Raw genomic sequence first — 19,453 nt, 5'->3', positions numbered from 1 at the left:
TGAGGGTGCAAGGTCGCGGTGTCCGAAGGGTTAATCAAAGGGGTAGTCAGGATCCAGGCAAGAGTTCACAGGCAGGCAGATAACAACAAAGTCCAAAGTCCAGGCAAAGGGTCAAAATAACAATCAGGAACAGGATATAGCTATAGAAGCTCACAGGGAACCCAGGATTCTCACAGGAATAGATTCCTATACTTGGGCGCCATTCTGGCGTCTTAGTGAGGCTTTTATATTTGAATTTGGCGCCATTCTGACGTCATCGGTGTCCTTGCGCCGACGTCGACACGCTGATGTCATCGCGCCGGCGCCGCTACCCACGTGGCGGCCATGGGCGCCGCCATTTTGGGAGCGACGCCGGCAGGGAGGGACGCGCCGCCAGGAGCTCCAGGACCTGCTCCGGGCGGCGATCGTGACAGTACCCCCTCCCTCACGGGGGGCCTCCGGACCACCAGGACTGGGCTTCTGGGGAAATTTAGAGTGGAACTCCCTCACCAGACGAGGAGCATGGACATCAGAGCGTCCTTCCCAGGAGCATTCTTCAGGGCCAAAGCCTTTCCACTTGATGAGGTACTGAAGAGAACCCCTGGAGATTCTGGAGTCAAGGATCTTCTCCACCTCATATTCTTGTTGACCATCCACAGAGATAGTAGGAGGGGGAGGCTGGACAACGGAAAAGCGGTTGGAGGTAGCGGGTTTCACCAAGGAGACATGAAACACGTTGGGAATTCGCATCTCAGGGGGAAGCTGAAGTCTGACAGCCACAGGATTGATCACCTCCGAGATGGAAAATGGACCTACGAACCTCGGACCCAACTTAAGAGATGGTACCTTCAACCGAATGTTCCTGGAAGACAACCAGACTTTATCACCGACCTTGTAGGGAGGAGAGGGTCTACGTCTACGATCTGCAAACGTCTTATGAACCAGAGCACTCTTCTCCAGGTTTGACTTGGTTGCAGCCCAAACAGCAGACATGTGGGCTGCATGGTCATCCGCGGCCGGAACATCAGACAACACAAAGTCTTGTGGGAAGGCTTGAGGGTTTTGACCATACACCGACATAAATGGAGACCTTCCAGTGGAAGTGTGGCAGGCATTGTTATGAGCAAATTCCGCCCATGGGAGGAGATCAGACCAATCATCTTGACAAAGGGAAATGTGGTTCCTCAAGAACTGTTCCAAGGCTTGGTTCACTCGCTCAGCCGCTCCATTAGTCTGGGGATGATAAGCTGAGGAGAACTGAAGATTAATACCTAGATCTTTGCACAGGGAACGCCAGAACTTAGCCGTGAATTGAGACCCTCTGTCAGAAACGATCTCAGTTGGGAAGCCATGCAGGCGAAAGATGAACTGGATGAACAACTGTGACAACTCCACTGCAGATGGAAGCTTCCGTAGATGGATGAAGTGGGCCATCTTGCTGAAGCGGTCAATGACAACCCAAATCACGGTGTTCCCACAGGAGGGAGGAAGTTCAACAATGAAGTCCATTGCCAAATGCGTCCAAGGACGAGAGGGAACAGGCAACGGCTGTAGTAACCCACTGGGGCGAGAATGGCTGGACTTGGAAGTGGCACAAACAGTACAGGCAGAAACAGTCTTTGACATCTTTACGGATTGTCGGCCACCAGACAAGACGCCGTAAAAGTTCAAGAGTTTTAACAGGACCAGGATGTCCCGCTTGTTTGGAACTATGAGTCTGTTGCAGAATAGGCAGACGAAGCTCAGGAGGTACAAAAGCCAATCCGATGGGGGTATCAGGAGGGGCAGAAGATTGACCAGCCAGGATTTGATCAGCAAACTGAGGGTACAGTGAAGCGATGATCTTGACAGGAGGAATAATAGGCTCTTGTCTTTCAGGAGTACGATCCACCGGAGTGAAACTTCGAGACAGAGCGTCGGCTTTCCGATTTTTGGAGCCAGGACGAAAGGTCAAGACAAAGTTGAAGCGGGAGAAGAACAGAGCCCACCTGGCCTGACGAGGATTCAGTCTCTTGAGAGAATGTATGAACTCCAAGTTCTTATGATCAGTGTAAATCGTGACCGGAATTGAAGAACCCTCTAGGAGATGACGCCACTCTTCGAGAGCAAGTTTGACAGCCAGGAGTTCTCGATTTCCTACATCGTAATTCTGTTCTGCAGGAGAAAACTTTCTGGAGAAAAAGGCACAGGGGTGCAATTTCCCATCGGTAGAATGTCTCTGGGATAGGATAGCCCCTGCACCTACCTCAGATGCATCCACCTCAATGCAAAAGGGCAATTTAGGATCCGGATGACGGAGGACTGGGGCAGAAGAAAATGCGTCTTTTAGGGACTGAAAAGCTTCTACGGCAACTGGAGGCCAGGACCTGGGATTGCCCCCTTTTCGGATGAGAGTAAGGATAGGTGCAATGCGGGAAGAAAACCCCCTGATGAATTGCCGGTAGTAGTTGGCAAATCCGATGAACCTTTGTATAGCCTTGGTGCTCAAGGGAAGGGGCCATTCTTGGATTGCTGACACCTTAACGGGATCCATCTCGAAACCTTCTGGGGAGATGATATAACCCAAAAAAGGAATCTTAGACACTTCAAAGACACATTTCTCCAACTTGGCGAAGAGAGAGTTCTTCCTCAAACGAGAGAGTACTTCTTTCACCTGGGAGCGGTGAGATTCGAGGTCTTTCGAGAAGATTAGGATGTCATCCAGGTACACGACCACAGACTTTCCCAAGAGATCCCGGAAAATGTCATTCACGAGCTCCTGAAAGACAGCGGGGGCATTACAGAGGCCAAAGGGCATCACGTGATATTCATAGTGCCCATCCCGAGTGTTGAATGCCGTCTTCCATTCATCCCCTTCACGGATGCGGATGAGGTTGTACGCCCCACGGAGATCTAACTTAGAGAAAATTTTAGCCCCTTTCAATTGGTCAAAGAGTTCAGCAATCAAAGGTAAGGGGTACCGGTTTTTAACAGTGATTTTATTAAGGCCCCAGTAGTCAATGCAAGGACGTAGGCCTCCATCCTTCTTTTCCACGAAGAAGAAACCTGCCCCGGCAGGAGAAGTAGAGGGACGGATAAACCCCCGCTGGAGATTTTCCTGAATATAATCTTTCATGGCAGAAGTCTCAGCCGGAGAAAGAGGATAGGTGCGACCCCTAGGGGGCATGGTTCCTGGCAGGAGATCGACAGGACAATCGTATGGTCGATGTGGAGGAAGGAATTCTGCGGATTTCTTACAGAATACATCAGAGAATTCCCTGTAGAAGGAGGGTAGAGTCTTCAGATCAGACATAGAGATATTTACCCTCTGGAGGGGTTCAGCAGGAAGACAGTGCTGCTGGCAAAATGGGCTCCAACGGGAAATCTGTCCTGCGGACCAATCAATGGTGGGATTATGCAGGCGCAGCCAAGGTAGCTTCATGTGGTTTTTCAATAGCACCCCATACCCACCCCTTAAAACTAATGGTGGTCCTACGCTTTTAAATGTGGGCGTTGGTTTGGGCAATCACTCTCTCTTAAAAGCCTTTACTGGCGGGGGAGGATTCAGCCTTCAAATTGAAACCAATGCTCAACATACACTGAACACAGGTAATGCTATTATGCAGAGAAACATTTCTTTTTAATAAGTAAGTTAGGGACCGCCATATGGGGTTTACCTTGACGTGGTATGGTGGCTTTTCAATTTTATGATCATAACTTTGGTAACTAAAAACCCCTGTTTTGTAAACATGCACTTGCATTTATACTGAATTACTTATGAGACAGGGGCCCAGGGAAGTGCATTGTAAGTAGCACTTCCATTATATTTAAATATATTTTGATTTAGCCTTGAGTGCTTCCACTATTTCCCTCTAATATAGTATATTGGCCTGAAGCTGTGGCCTAGCTTCATGTGGTTTTTCAATAGCACCCCATACCCACCCCTTAAAACTAATGGTGGTCCTACGCTTTTAAATGTGGGCGTTGGTTTGGGCAATCACTCTCTCTTAAAAGCCTTTACTGGCGGGGGAGGATTCAGCCTTCAAATTGAAACCAATGCTCAACATACACTGAACACAGGTAATGCTATTATGCAGAGAAACATTTCTTTTTAATAAGTAAGTTAGGGACCGCCATATGGGGTTTACCTTGACGTGGTATGGTGGCTTTTCAATTTTATGATCATAACTTTGGTAACTAAAAACCCCTGTTTTGTAAACATGCACTTGCATTTATACTGAATTACTTATGAGACAGGGGCCCAGGGAAGTGCATTGTAAGTAGCACTTCCATTATATTTAAATATATTTTGATTTAGCCTTGAGTGCTTCCACTATTTCCCTCTAATATAGTATATTGGCCTGAAGCTGTGGCCTAGCTTCATGTGGTTTTTCAATAGCACCCCATACCCACCCCTTAAAACTAATGGTGGTCCTACGCTTTTAAATGTGGGCGTTGGTTTGGGCAATCACTCTCTCTTAAAAGCCTTTACTGGCGGGGGAGGATTCAGCCTTCAAATTGAAACCAATGCTCAACATACACTGAACACAGGTAATGCTATTATGCAGAGAAACATTTCTTTTTAATAAGTAAGTTAGGGACCGCCATATGGGGTTTACCTTGACGTGGTATGGTGGCTTTTCAATTTTATGATCATAACTTTGGTAACTAAAAACCCCTGTTTTGTAAACATGCACTTGCATTTATACTGAATTACTTATGAGACAGGGGCCCAGGGAAGTGCATTGTAAGTAGCACTTCCATTATATTTAAATATATTTTGATTTAGCCTTGAGTGCTTCCACTATTTCCCTCCAATATAGTATATTGGCCTGAAGCTGTGGCCTAGCTTCATGTGGTTTTTCAATAGCACCCCATACCCACCCCTTAAAACTAATGGTGGTCCTACGCTTTTAAATGTGGGCGTTGGTTTGGGCAATCACTCTCTCTTAAAAGCCTTTACTGGCGGGGGAGGATTCAGCCTTCAAATTGAAACCAATGCTCAACATACACTGAACACAGGTAATGCTATTATGCAGAGAAACATTTCTTTTTAATAAGTAAGTTAGGGACCGCCATATGGGGTTTACCTTGACGTGGTATGGTGGCTTTTCAATTTTATGATCATAACTTTGGTAACTAAAAACCCCTGTTTTGTAAACATGCACTTGCATTTATACTGAATTACTTATGAGACAGGGGCCCAGGGAAGTGCATTGTAAGTAGCACTTCCATTATATTTAAATATATTTTGATTTAGCCTTGAGTGCTTCCACTATTTCCCTCTAATATAGTATATTGGCCTGAAGCTGTGGCCTAGCTTCATGTGGTTTTTCAATAGCACCCCATACCCACCCCTTAAAACTAATGGTGGTCCTACGCTTTTAAATGTGGGCGTTGGTTTGGGCAATCACTCTCTCTTAAAAGCCTTTACTGGCGGGGGAGGATTCAGCCTTCAAATTGAAACCAATGCTCAACATACACTGAACACAGGTAATGCTATTATGCAGAGAAACATTTCTTTTTAATAAGTAAGTTAGGGACCGCCATATGGGGTTTACCTTGACGTGGTATGGTGGCTTTTCAATTTTATGATCATAACTTTGGTAACTAAAAACCCCTGTTTTGTAAACATGCACTTGCATTTATACTGAATTACTTATGAGACAGGGGCCCAGGGAAGTGCATTGTAAGTAGCACTTCCATTATATTTAAATATATTTTGATTTAGCCTTGAGTGCTTCCACTATTTCCCTCTAATATAGTATATTGGCCTGAAGCTGTGGCCTAGCTTCATGTGGTTTTTCAATAGCACCCCATACCCACCCCTTAAAACTAATGGTGGTCCTACGCTTTTAAATGTGGGCGTTGGTTTGGGCAATCACTCTCTCTTAAAAGCCTTTACTGGCGGGGGAGGATTCAGCCTTCAAATTGAAACCAATGCTCAACATACACTGAACACAGGTAATGCTATTATGCAGAGAAACATTTCTTTTTAATAAGTAAGTTAGGGACCGCCATATGGGGTTTACCTTGACGTGGTATGGTGGCTTTTCAATTTTATGATCATAACTTTGGTAACTAAAAACCCCTGTTTTGTAAACATGCACTTGCATTTATACTGAATTACTTATGAGACAGGGGCCCAGGGAAGTGCATTGTAAGTAGCACTTCCATTATATTTAAATATATTTTGATTTAGCCTTGAGTGCTTCCACTATTTCCCTCTAATATAGTATATTGGCCTGAAGCTGTGGCCTAGCTTCATGTGGTTTTTCAATAGCACCCCATACCCACCCCTTAAAACTAATGGTGGTCCTACGCTTTTAAATGTGGGCGTTGGTTTGGGCAATCACTCTCTCTTAAAAGCCTTTACTGGCGGGGGAGGATTCAGCCTTCAAATTGAAACCAATGCTCAACATACACTGAACACAGGTAATGCTATTATGCAGAGAAACATTTCTTTTTAATAAGTAAGTTAGGGACCGCCATATGGGGTTTACCTTGACGTGGTATGGTGGCTTTTCAATTTTATGATCATAACTTTGGTAACTAAAAACCCCTGTTTTGTAAACATGCACTTGCATTTATACTGAATTACTTATGAGACAGGGGCCCAGGGAAGTGCATTGTAAGTAGCACTTCCATTATATTTAAATATATTTTGATTTAGCCTTGAGTGCTTCCACTATTTCCCTCTAATATAGTATATTGGCCTGAAGCTGTGGCCTAGCTTCATGTGGTTTTTCAATAGCACCCCATACCCACCCCTTAAAACTAATGGTGGTCCTACGCTTTTAAATGTGGGCGTTGGTTTGGGCAATCACTCTCTCTTAAAAGCCTTTACTGGCGGGGGAGGATTCAGCCTTCAAATTGAAACCAATGCTCAACATACACTGAACACAGGTAATGCTATTATGCAGAGAAACATTTCTTTTTAATAAGTAAGTTAGGGACCGCCATATGGGGTTTACCTTGACGTGGTATGGTGGCTTTTCAATTTTATGATCATAACTTTGGTAACTAAAAACCCCTGTTTTGTAAACATGCACTTGCATTTATACTGAATTACTTATGAGACAGGGGCCCAGGGAAGTGCATTGTAAGTAGCACTTCCATTATATTTAAATATATTTTGATTTAGCCTTGAGTGCTTCCACTATTTCCCTCTAATATAGTATATTGGCCTGAAGCTGTGGCCTAGCTTCATGTGGTTTTTCAATAGCACCCCATACCCACCCCTTAAAACTAATGGTGGTCCTACGCTTTTAAATGTGGGCGTTGGTTTGGGCAATCACTCTCTCTTAAAAGCCTTTACTGGCGGGGGAGGATTCAGCCTTCAAATTGAAACCAATGCTCAACATACACTGAACACAGGTAATGCTATTATGCAGAGAAACATTTCTTTTTAATAAGTAAGTTAGGGACCGCCATATGGGGTTTACCTTGACGTGGTATGGTGGCTTTTCAATTTTATGATCATAACTTTGGTAACTAAAAACCCCTGTTTTGTAAACATGCACTTGCATTTATACTGAATTACTTATGAGACAGGGGCCCAGGGAAGTGCATTGTAAGTAGCACTTCCATTATATTTAAATATATTTTGATTTAGCCTTGAGTGCTTCCACTATTTCCCTCTAATATAGCCAAGGTAGACCCAAAACAACAGGAACGGACGGGCAGGAAATAATAAGGAACGATAGTCTTTCTTTATGCAGCGTCCCAACCTGCACAGGCAATTCCCCCGTTGTTTTAGAGATAAATTCAGCCTCCAGGGGTCTGTCGTCAATGGCAGTGACTCGAAGCGGAGTAGACAACGGAAATAAGGGAACTTCCATGTGTTTGGCGAAAAGAGCGTCCATGAAGTTCCCAGCAGCTCCAGAATCAATGAAAGCTGAGCCGACAATGGTCTTAGTGGCTAGGCCAATCTGTAAAGGAAGGAGAAACCTGTGAGTGTTCTCTTGAGACTTCGGAGTAGTGCCCCCTACATGAGTTACCCTAGATATACCTCGGGGAACAGAACTCATGGGCTTCACCGGACAAGAGTTTGCAAAATGAGACTGTCCGCCACAATACAGACATAAGCCAGCCATTCGTCTACGGAGTCTTTCGTGTTCAGAGACGGCGAGCCCTTCCAACCTGCATCGGTTCCTCCGGAGGAGAAGGAGAAGCTTGAGCAGCTGGAGTTTGCAAGAGAGGTCTCTGGAAGCGAGGTGCCAACAAGGGTTGAAATCGTTTACAACGCTCCCTCTCTACTTGATGCTCTCTGAGACGAGTGTCCACCTTAATGGATAGTGCAATCAAATCTTCCAGCAGATCAGGGAACTCCCTGGAGACAAGATCATCTTTAATGCGAATAGACAGACCTTGATAGAATACGGCCTTATAGGCATCGTCATTCCAGGAAGTTTCAGCCATCAAAGTTCTAAAGTCAATAGCATAGTCACTGACACTGCGGTTTCCCTGTCGGAGTTGCAGAAGACGAGAAGGGGCATTAGTGACCCGACCCGGGGCATCAAACACAGTACGAAATGCTTGAAGAAAAGCCTTGGCATCAAAAGTCAGTGGAGAATTCTTCTCCCAAAGAGATGTTGCCCACTCAAGCGGTTTGCCCACCAAACGAGACATCACATACCCCACCTTGGAACGTTCATTGGGGAAGTGCGAGGGTTGAAACTCGAACTGGATCTGGCACTGTGTAGCGAAACCTCTGCAGGCCTGTGGGTCCCCACTGAAGCGAGGAGGAGGTGGAATACGAGGCTCACCAGACGAGAAACCTGTGCTAGACGAGACGTCCGCCATGGGAGGATTTGCAGCCGCTTGGGAAGCAGGAGGCGCTGGAGGCACTCGGGAGAGAAGGGTATCGAGTGCCTGTCCTATGTGGTACTGCTGGGCTTCATATTCCTGCATGCGGGATGCCAGCCCGCGGAGCGCTCGTCCGACATCAGGCGTAGCTTCCTCAGTAGGATCCATGGCCCAAGTATAATGTCAGGGAGCCGGGAGCTCCCTCCAGGGAGGTAGTCAGGATCGAGGAGGAAGCCCTCTTGAGGGTGCAAGGTCGCGGTGTCCGAAGGGTTAATCAAAGGGGTAGTCAGGATCCAGGCAAGAGTTCACAGGCAGGCAGATAACAACAAAGTCCAAAGTCCAGGCAAAGGGTCAAAATAACAATCAGGAACAGGATATAGCTATAGAAGCTCACAGGGAACCCAGGATTCTCACAGGAATAGATTCCTATACTTGGGCGCCATTCTGGCGTCTTAGTGAGGCTTTTATATTTGAATTTGGCGCCATTCTGACGTCATCTGCGTCCTTGCGCCGACGTCGACGCGCTGACGTCATCGCGCCGGCGCCGCTACCCACGTGGCGGCCATGGGCGCCGCCATTTTGGGAGCGACGCCGGCAGGGAGGGACGCGCCGCCCGGAGCTCCAGGACCTGCTCCGGGCGGCGATCGTGACACTATTCCATACCTCCCAACTGTCCTGTTTTACACGCAATAACCCATAGCAACCAATAGGATCTTTGCTTTTAAACAGGTGAACAGTGAATTCTACCTTCTGATTGTTTGCTATGGGTTACTGCTCCTGGGCAAACTTTTGCCCTTTTATTACATAACCCCCAAAGTGTCTAAAACGTAATTGGCTTTTGACAGAGAACCCAAAAAATGTGGCAGGTGCACTTAGATACATTTGTAACAGTTTAAGATAAGCAAAGAATCAACTGTAACAATTTCAGATAAGCAAGTCTCTTGGGGAAAATGTGACTTGCAGTTTAAAGGGCAATTCACCTTCATTAGTAAAACTGTAATAACACATAAAAACCAAAGAAATGTGTTTAAACTTTCATAACCTGACAAATTTTGTAAAATGAACATGGTAATTACAGGGTCACAAAAATGGGTGTGGTCACTCCGCGCAGTACATCTTTTTGTCCATCTTTCTATTTCCAAAATGTTGGGAGGTATGCTATTCTATCCAGTGTCGGACTGGCCACCAGGATACCAGGAAAACTCCCGGTGGGCCAGGTGTCAGTGGGCCCTCATGCTGCTAAACATTTGGCCTATTTCATGACCATTTCCTATTTCTATGAGAACAAAGATGCTAAATAGATGGAATAATAGAGTATAGTATGTAGAGAAAACAGAATAGGCAAATAGAGGTTGAGTGAGAAGAGGAAGAATAATAGCGCTGAGAGTGGGCTCCTGGCCTAAGTTTTTTGGTGGGCCCCTGGTCTAAGGTTTTTGGGTGAGCCCCTGGTGTCCCAGTCCAACACTGATTCTATCTATCTATCATCTATCTATCCATCCGCCTTTTATGAACACTATGAACCTTACAGCTGCTTTGTGACACAGTTGGTTGCCCCTTTATCTAGCAGTGTATAGGTTGGCTACTGTTGCAATTCACCCACCCACAAAGCCCCCTACCGCAGGATGTCCCCCCTACCAAGATACCCAGAGGATCCAGTTGGTCAGTCCCTGTTGTAGATTTAGATACTGTCACACAGCTGATCTTCTCTTAAAGCTCCTGCAGAGCCACCTGCATCCAACAGCTGCCCCTCTCACTCAGCCCTCAGCACCAGGATTAACCTTCCCCTATCGCACATTTATATCCATACCTTCCCAATAGAGTGCATTCTATAAATACTAATGGAATTTCCCAAATTGGACTCTAGACCTTACAAGTAAGAAGACAGTGGACAGAACAGGGTAAGACTACAATCACTGCTAGCCTAAGGAAAAAGAACGTTCATTTATATAGTGCCAGCAAGTTAAGCAGCATTTTACAATAATATTGTACCAAACAGGGATCTTATTATACATGAACAAACATATGTATTACTATCTAAAAGGATTACAATTTACACACATCAGTGGGTAGGAAAAATAATATACCATGATTTATTTTCATACCTATATGCCATTAGGTTATTTCAGGCACTCTACCGGTGAGGCACTCACAGAGAAAGCCTCTGAGCAGACGTGTTAAAGCTTATCCACCATGATCAGATGGCTGGGTAGTATAGCTGAAACCAGCAAAACTGCCTGACCAAACCTGAGCATGTTGGCCATCTTAAATCCATCTATTATAATGATCTCTCATCAAGCCACCATCTGGAAAAGGCAAGAATCAAGAATATGAAAACGTCCACAAATATATTTCATAGTAAGTGGAATCTCACTAAAAGTTAACTGGAGGTAGAGCATGTGATAATAGAACAATATCTTATATGTATGTGTAAGCTGAATATTATTTACTATACATATCCATTGTGCACAGCAAGTGTAACTACTGTATAAATGAATGTCAGTCAGTGTCAAGCATACAGGAAATGTAATAACAGTGCCATTTAAGACTTTAAACTGGAAGGCATACATCTTGACTCCATTAAAGAGCAACTTGAACCCTCTGGGGGTTAAATGCGAGGCCTGGTTCTCATTTCTTTGGCACATTCATGAATGCTATGCTTTGCACAAAATAATATTATGCACCATATATCTCATATGTTCCCTTGAATTTCACTGCATCCAATGTTTTCATTTACTCATGCAAATATACATAGACAGGCAGTGCCAGACAGGAAGGCCAAATCTCCAATGATGCCTCCAAAGTACCAACGGGGATGTAAGGGTTGTGACCTAGAATCTAGGAGCTCATAGGACCCCATGGACACAATAATCATATAGATCTTTCACTAGAGAAGGAAGAAAAATACTATATAGTAATAATTATAATTCCAGCCCCACATAATGGGCATGAGCTATAGGTCTACTGAGGACTGGGGCAGATTTAGCTTCTTATTAAGGCCATACTATGGCACTATGGTCTTCATGATCCCTATACAATGTGATTTTTTTTCTCAGTTATTCAAATCACAAGCTGGTTCTGCAGCATGATTCAAGTCCCCTCAGAAAAAAAAGTTAAGCACCACTGCATAATAGAATTAAATAGATATATTTACCAGATATACTTAAAAAGATGCTAGATAATAAAGTGTCTCATATTTCAAACACTAAGGGGGGAATTCACAAAAGTGTCGGTAAAAAAAGTAACCCAGAAGTGGCGGTCGACAAATTTGTAAAATGTCGTATGAACGGCAAATTCACAAAGGCAGATGTTACCGTCTCTGAATGTCTCGTAAGTCTGACAATTTTCTAAAATGTCGTATATCTTTTCATTGTACAAACGACATTTACCAAGACTTTTTAAACGACAATTTGTCTGACATTTTCATTTTGGAGAGCCTTAAGTGTCTGAAAAATTGTCGGTAAAAAAAAATGAGTTTACGAGTAATTCATAAAAATGGCGGGAAAAGTGGCGCCGAAAAAACCACGCCCACTTTTAACGACACTAATTAAAAAGTGTTGCACATGTCGGAAAATTGGCGGAGAAATGCTCTGTGAATTTGTCGGCTGTTGCTACGACACTTTCTACGACATTTTAAAGACATTTCTTCGTTCCCGACACTTTTGTGAATTCCCCCCTAAGAGGCCCATTTATCAAAGTCCGAATTTATCTCATTATCTCATTATGAAAACTACTTCAACCAAATCCGCACAGGTTTTTTCCCCTTATTTAGCAATACATGTTCCCGAATATTTCCTGTGTGGGAAAAAAACCTGAAAAAATCATGAAAAAAATGAATAGTACGATTTTTTTCCACCCGAAAACGCAGTTTTTTTTTATTTTTGCCCGAAAACCACAAAAGCTTCGGATTATTACACAAAACCCAACGCAGATCAAAATATTTTCGGGACTTTTCCCATTGACTTATATGCAACCTCAGCAGGTCTGAGATGGCGGATTTTCGGATTCTGGCTTTTTCCATTCTCGGCGTATAATAAATAGCAAAATAATTTTCAGGTTTTTGGCATTCGGAGTTTAATAAATAATCCCCTTAACATTCCCATTTATGCTTAAATTAATATAAATCTAGCTTTTTTTTTTACTTTTATCTAACATATAAAGGCAATGCTGAACATCAGGGGGGTTATTGATCAAAGTCCGAATTTATCTCAATATTTTCTGCTACAAACTCTGATCAAATCCGCTCAGGTTTTTTATGCTTGTTATAAAATTTTCCCAAAGATTTGCCTTGCGGGAAAAAAATCAGATTTTCACGATTTTTTCCATATTTTTGCAGATCTGAGATGCCGGATTTTCTGATTTGGACTTTTCCATCCTTGGGGTTTTAATACATTTCGAAAAATTTGTGATTTTTTTTTTTTAGAAGTCCGATTTTATAAAAAAAAAAATCATTAATTTTTCATGATTTTTGCATTGGGAATTTAGTAAATAACACCCCAAATGTGTCTTTGATGGCAAATTGCTACTGTACACAAGCAATTACACATCACGTCAATCTATTAAAAAATGAAACTGACATGCAATACAAGCACATTTATTTTATTTCTTTTCCTTCCCTTGATTATCTCAGCTCCCTCAAATTCTTTTAAACAGGCGTTTGCATTTACTGTATGCTGTGTCCCTACATGTTATATATTAATACTTTATTTTTAAAGAAGCAGCAAGTTCACTGATATGTTTCTGGGCAGCTCATCCCCTTGAAGTCTCTTCTGTTGTTAGAATAGACCAGACATTTTGCTCCTAATCATTGTTAGGAACTGGGTGCTTAGGCCGGAGGGGGTTGGGGGGGAAGAGTTAGAATGCAGCAGATGCTTTTTTTGTCAAAGACAAAGGACCCACTGCCACCATGTCCACTTTTCAGAACTTTCATCCAACTTGGATCAAAGCAATACTTTGCATATGAAAAGATTATGGCATGGAGCAACTCAAATTAGCCAATCGCCACCCCACCAGCATTTAAAGCTTTATAACTAAGCTCATCACATCTGCTCAGTCGTTTGCCCCTTATTCTGTTCTTTATTTCTGTACAGGGTTGAAAGCCATTTACCGTCTTTATCTATGGTACAAGCATGGTACCAAAACGATAAGCAGGGTGGAAGTAACGTGAAACATATGGTCGTATGTCATTTTGTATCCTGTACCTTGCATCTCTCTCTAAAGCTCTGAGTTGAACCAGAGCAAAGCAGGAGTGAAATCAAAGGCACAATAGCTATGAAAGTCAATAATCTGACTTTGTCATGCTAATGTAATGGAGAAGGACAGAGAAAGCAAGCCTTTGCACTAAAGAGCCACAAACTTCCCCTGATTTAGTTCCAGTGATACTATTGAAGCTGACAGCTGGGAATGCCCTTGTGGAATCCAAGGCACCTAACATATTCCATCTTTAACATGTTTCAGGCCAACCTCTATGAAACTGGTGTCACGGTTAAGGAATGTTTTTTTATGGCATAATTACATGGTGCAGAAAAGGAAGGAAAACTCAATTATTTTCCTAGCCCAGCTAGGCAAAAGAGTTGCCACAGAAACAATATCTATAAAAATACTCAGATTATGTCACTATGATGCAAAAAGCCTACAGTGTCAGGGAAATGTACAAGCAACCTGTTCTTTTTATCTGTTGTAAGAAGCTTGCACGCAAGTATGGTTTGTGTACAATACAACTTCTCTAAAGTCAATATCTAGTGCACACTAGTGATGGGCGAATTTGTGCTGTTTTGCTGAAAAATGTGCGAAATTTGCGAAATGGCGAAAAATTAGCGAAACGGGCCCTTTTTTTTACGCCGACGGCCGTTTTTGACGTGAAAATTTTTTTTTGACGCCGGCGAATTTTTTCGGGCGAATTTTCGCGGGCGTTTCGCTAATTTATTCGCTGCCGGCGAATCGCACAAATTTGCGCCTGGCGAATAAATTCGCCCATCACACTAGTGAATTTTATTGAGCTGCCAATCTTACCACAGTTTCCTCATTCTCTAGGAGGCATATAACACTAAGGTGAGCAATAGTTGTCCCATACTCTGCAAATCTTTCTCCATGTTTGATCAAGTCTCATTACTTATTTTCACTCCCGAATAGACAAAACAATACATATTTGAAAGCTGTAATCATAATTCGAATGTCAAAGCATCCTTTAATGCTCTTGTGTAGACCTGCTTAACTTGTGCACAGTATATAAACTATAAATATTATACAGTGTATTGGATGATGATGTCCACGAGCACAGAAACCAGTACTTATAGGGGTGGTTTACCTTTAAGTTAATGTTTAGTATGTTATAGAATGGTCAATTCTAAGCAACTTTTTTAAGTGATCTTTATTGTTGTTTCTTTATATTATTATTTACTTGTTTGCCTTCTTGTGACTCTTTCCAGGTTTCAAATGACTGACCTCATATAAAACCAAAATGCTCTGTAAGGCTACAAATGTATTGTTATTGCTATTACTTATCTTTCTATTCAGGCACTCTCCTATTCACTCTCCTATTCATATTACAATCTCTTATTCAAATAAATGCATGGTTGCTAGGGTAATCTGGACCCTAGCAACCAGACTGCTGAAGTTGCAAAATGGAGAGTTGCTAAATAGAAAGCTAAATAACTCTTAACTAAGCCTCCTCTCTTTTCTCGCATTGAATTGCTCTGTGCGAGTCTCTGTATTTTGGGCTGAAATCTGCCGAAGTGTGTTCGGGCTGAGCTGATTTAAGGTGGAAAAGAGAGGAGGCTACTGCCCGGGGTAGGGCTGAAATCAGGCAGCATATTTAGGGTAAGGCCACACAAGGAGATTCGGGGAGATTTCGCCTCGTCTTTTGAGCGACTATCTCTCCGAACTGCCTAAGCGTTTTTCCCCATAGGCTAGAAAAGTCGCCTGCGCTAATGCACACATGGTGATGCGTTTTCTATAGTCGCCCGAAGTTGCCTCACTGGCGACAAAATCTCCCCTAATCTCCTCGTGTGGACTAGCCCTTAAGAAAGCTGATTTTGGCCCCTGTGTGGCCATAGCCTTATGGAACTAGATCGAATGGCTGCTGAGCTTATCTATAAAATCTGCTCGGCTTATTGCATGAAACAATGAGGGGAACCTTGTTCTACAAATAAGGGAGGGAACATGTAAATGTTGTTGATATTGCTCTTGCAAATCAGACTTAGACAAGGCAGTACAAATGAACGAAGCCTGGAGGAAAGGATCTGGACCCTTTCTTTTGTCTAATGCTATATTGTTCCACAAAAAAAATTCACTAAAATGTCTCAGACCCACATTATGGACAAGCATGTACATGGCTGCATTCCTTCACAGCAGATAACATTTATAATGATCCCCTATCTTTGGAGAGAGCAATTGTATGTGAGAGATAAAGATGCTATGGACAGTTTTACAGCCTCATAATGCAGTTGCAGACCCATCTGGGAAATTTATTTCTGAAATTCACTTCGGTATCTGTTCTACAATTTCCAATTTCATAATGAACTCAGTGCAGCATTATAATTCAGCTGCAGATAACTCACTACCACAAGGACATATTTATCTCACAAAAATATGAAAAATCTTAAAAAATAATATAAAAAATAGTTCAAAGCTATCAACAATTCCCCTAACCCTCATAAGTTTTGCATGATGACCACTGTTTACATTTCAGTATCTGAGGAATAAATACTAAAAATACTTTGGAAATGGCCCAGATATACTTTATACACAGAGAAACTATATATATATATATATATATATATATATATATATATATATATATATATATATATATATATATATATATATATACTTTGAGAAAGGCCTGGGACCAGGCTGAAACGTCAGTCTGTAACTTCTACAATAAATTATTTTTTCCTTTTAGGAAGTCCCGAGAGTGCGGACCTTATTGCATTTTGGTATATATATATATATATATATATATATATATATATATATATACAGTTCAAAGTAGCCGGCACTCACATAAAAGAGTTCTATATGGAGCCTGGGTGCAGACACAAAATAGTTTTTAACATATACAGTACATATATATATATATATATATATATATATATATATATATATATATATATATATATATATTTAGGCAGCCCTCATTTACCAACTGTGTCATGATTGGTGGACACCCTACATTGATCACTCAGACCTGAACAGGTCTCTATTTTATAGAATGTGAAAGTAAGCAATTCTGAATAAAGAAGGCTACAGCTCCAATTCTGTCAAGAAGGGGAGACACCAGTTACCCGTTCCATACCTGGTAACTTTAAGGGGGTTATTTATTTAGTCCGAATGCCAAAAACTCCAAAAATTTTGTTTGTTTTTTTACTATTAAACTCAAATTTTTCATGATTTATCATACCCAGAGGATGGAAAAAGTCAGAATCCAAAATCTGGCATCTCAGATCTGCCAAAAAAAAATCCAAAGATGTCGTGGTTTTTGGGCAAAAATCAGAAAAACCCTGATTTTTCAGGTGAAAAATCCGCAAAATTCATACGATTCAAATTTTTCGCCCGATTTTCACAACTTTTTAGAGTTTTTTCCTGAACCTGGAATGTTTGGGTAAAATGTATTGATAAATAACGGGAAATAACCCATGTGGATTTGGTTGGAGTATATTTCAGAAAATAATGAGATAAATAAATGACTCGATCTTAATAGGAAATTTGGTGCTTCTAGCATAGAGAGCACTATCTATCCTGGGTGCAGTGAGGATAGGTGACATCAGGTCCACTACCTTAAGTGGCAGAAACACCTCTGAGAACAGGGCCACCCTAATTGACAATAAAGAAATCCACCCCTACCTTACACCCTGGTTTTTGCTTCACTACAACTTCAATGAATGCAACTGTGTATCAGTAATTAACACAAGAGTTTTTTCATAGCAACATAATTATTACATCAAGCTTCATAATAATTAAGACAAACCTATTATGCGCCAAATAGTTTCCCTTTGGGTTTATGTCACAGGAGGTGTAACATCTGCTTTTCTCCGCTCGCAGAGAAAGCACAGGTGGAGAGAAGCCGATGGTCTTCTGTCCACTCTGTTTATCTGCACATAGGCGGACTCTCTGCCTGTCAGTGCCAAGACATGGCGGAGCAGAGGAAAGAGGATCAGACAGAGAGAAACTGAGGCTGTGCATTGTGTGATACAGCCTTGTAGATAAAGTGAACAACATATAGTGAGCCCACAGCTGGAAAGATTAAAAACTGGTGAGCCAATGACTTCCATTGGAATTTGTGGGCGGTCACTAGCTGGTCCAATTGCTGCCATGTGGTCCAGTCATTAATTTAGTGCACTTTGGCAACCTGCATGTATAGGCTGACCATACACAATCATCTTTATTACCCCAGAGATTCTTAACCTATAAGTCAGGACCCATAGGTATGTCTCCATGATCCCTTTAAAACAATAAAAGTTTTCTTTTCAATAAACAAGAGGAACACGAGGTACACAATTCATTCTAATTAAGTCATTGTGTCAAAAATATTAAATAAAAAAGGTTACATTAAATACTGTATCACAGGAGAATCAACCCTTGGGTGGCTACCTAAAGACTAGGGTTAAATATTTGGCAGTGACCCCTAAGGCTGCCTCCATATGAACTAACATGAGGCACTCAATTGTGAATAGGTGAATTCCACAGGGACCAAACCTTGTGTTTGGAAGAACAATGAGATGCCCGTCTGTGTTGCTAGCCACATGCCATCATTGACAACTGTCAGTATGAGAATAGTCCAGGTGGTTAGTGAAACTAAAAGGGAGACAACATTTTCTTCTGCTCTATAAAAGCTCCAGGCATTCTGGTTAAATCTCCCCCACCCCAAAAAAACTATATACATATTCATCAACATACAGAAAGCTAGTAAGACTTTAATATGCCAAAGCCAAGTGCCTTTGTGCCCCCCTCCTTATGTTCTATAACAGTGATGTCCATTGAATACCTTCAGTTGAATACCTTAAGTTGAATACCTTCATTTAAAGGGGTTGTTCACCTTTGACTTAACTTTTAGTATGATGTCTCTAAATTGTAGAGAGTGATATTCTGAGACAATTTGCAGTTGGTTTTCATTTTTTATTATTTGTGGTTTTTGTAGCTTTTTATTCAGCAGCTCTCCAGATTGCAATTTCAGCAATCTGGTTGCTATGGTCTAAATTTTGCAAGCAACCATGCATTGATTTGAATAAGATAATGGAATATAATTGGGAATGGGAATTTGAGTAATAAAAGTAGCAATAACAGTAAATTTGTAGCTTTACAGAGCATTTGTTTTTTTAGATGGGGTCGGTGGCCCCCATTTGAAAGCTGAAAAGAAGGCAAATAAAAAAATATAAAAAATAAATAAGTTGCTTAGAAATGGCCATTCTATAATATACTACAAGTTATCTTAAAGGCGATTTAAGCCATAAGCCAAATAAGTAATACAGTTCTGACTCACAAGCCAACATAAATATTCTGGGAATAGATTAATTATACTGTTGCTATGGAAACAAAATGGCAGAAGGAGGAAATATACATTCATTTTCTCCAAGGAATCAGCAGAAGCAGCTATTGGTGCAGTACATTAGGAATCCTCCTTGCAGAATTGTGTGTACAATCATATTTTAAATGTTCATATTTGATAATACATGAGACCATTTTTACCATT

At 41.8% G+C, this 19,453-nt stretch overlaps 1 protein-coding gene across 1 annotated transcript in view; it reads right to left on the bottom strand.

Moving 5' to 3' along the window:
* Window positions 1-19,453, bottom strand: part of LOC108713414 (metalloprotease TIKI1) — a 70,485-nt gene that overhangs the window by 28,074 nt on the left and 22,958 nt on the right. The window lies entirely within an intron of this gene.

Source organism: Xenopus laevis, chromosome 1L, assembly GCF_017654675.1.
Source record: "Xenopus laevis strain J_2021 chromosome 1L, Xenopus_laevis_v10.1, whole genome shotgun sequence".
Classification (NCBI taxonomy): domain Eukaryota; kingdom Metazoa; phylum Chordata; class Amphibia; order Anura; family Pipidae; genus Xenopus; species Xenopus laevis.
Note: the sequence above shows the minus strand (reverse complement) of the source record. Positions and strands in the feature narration are given on the sequence as shown.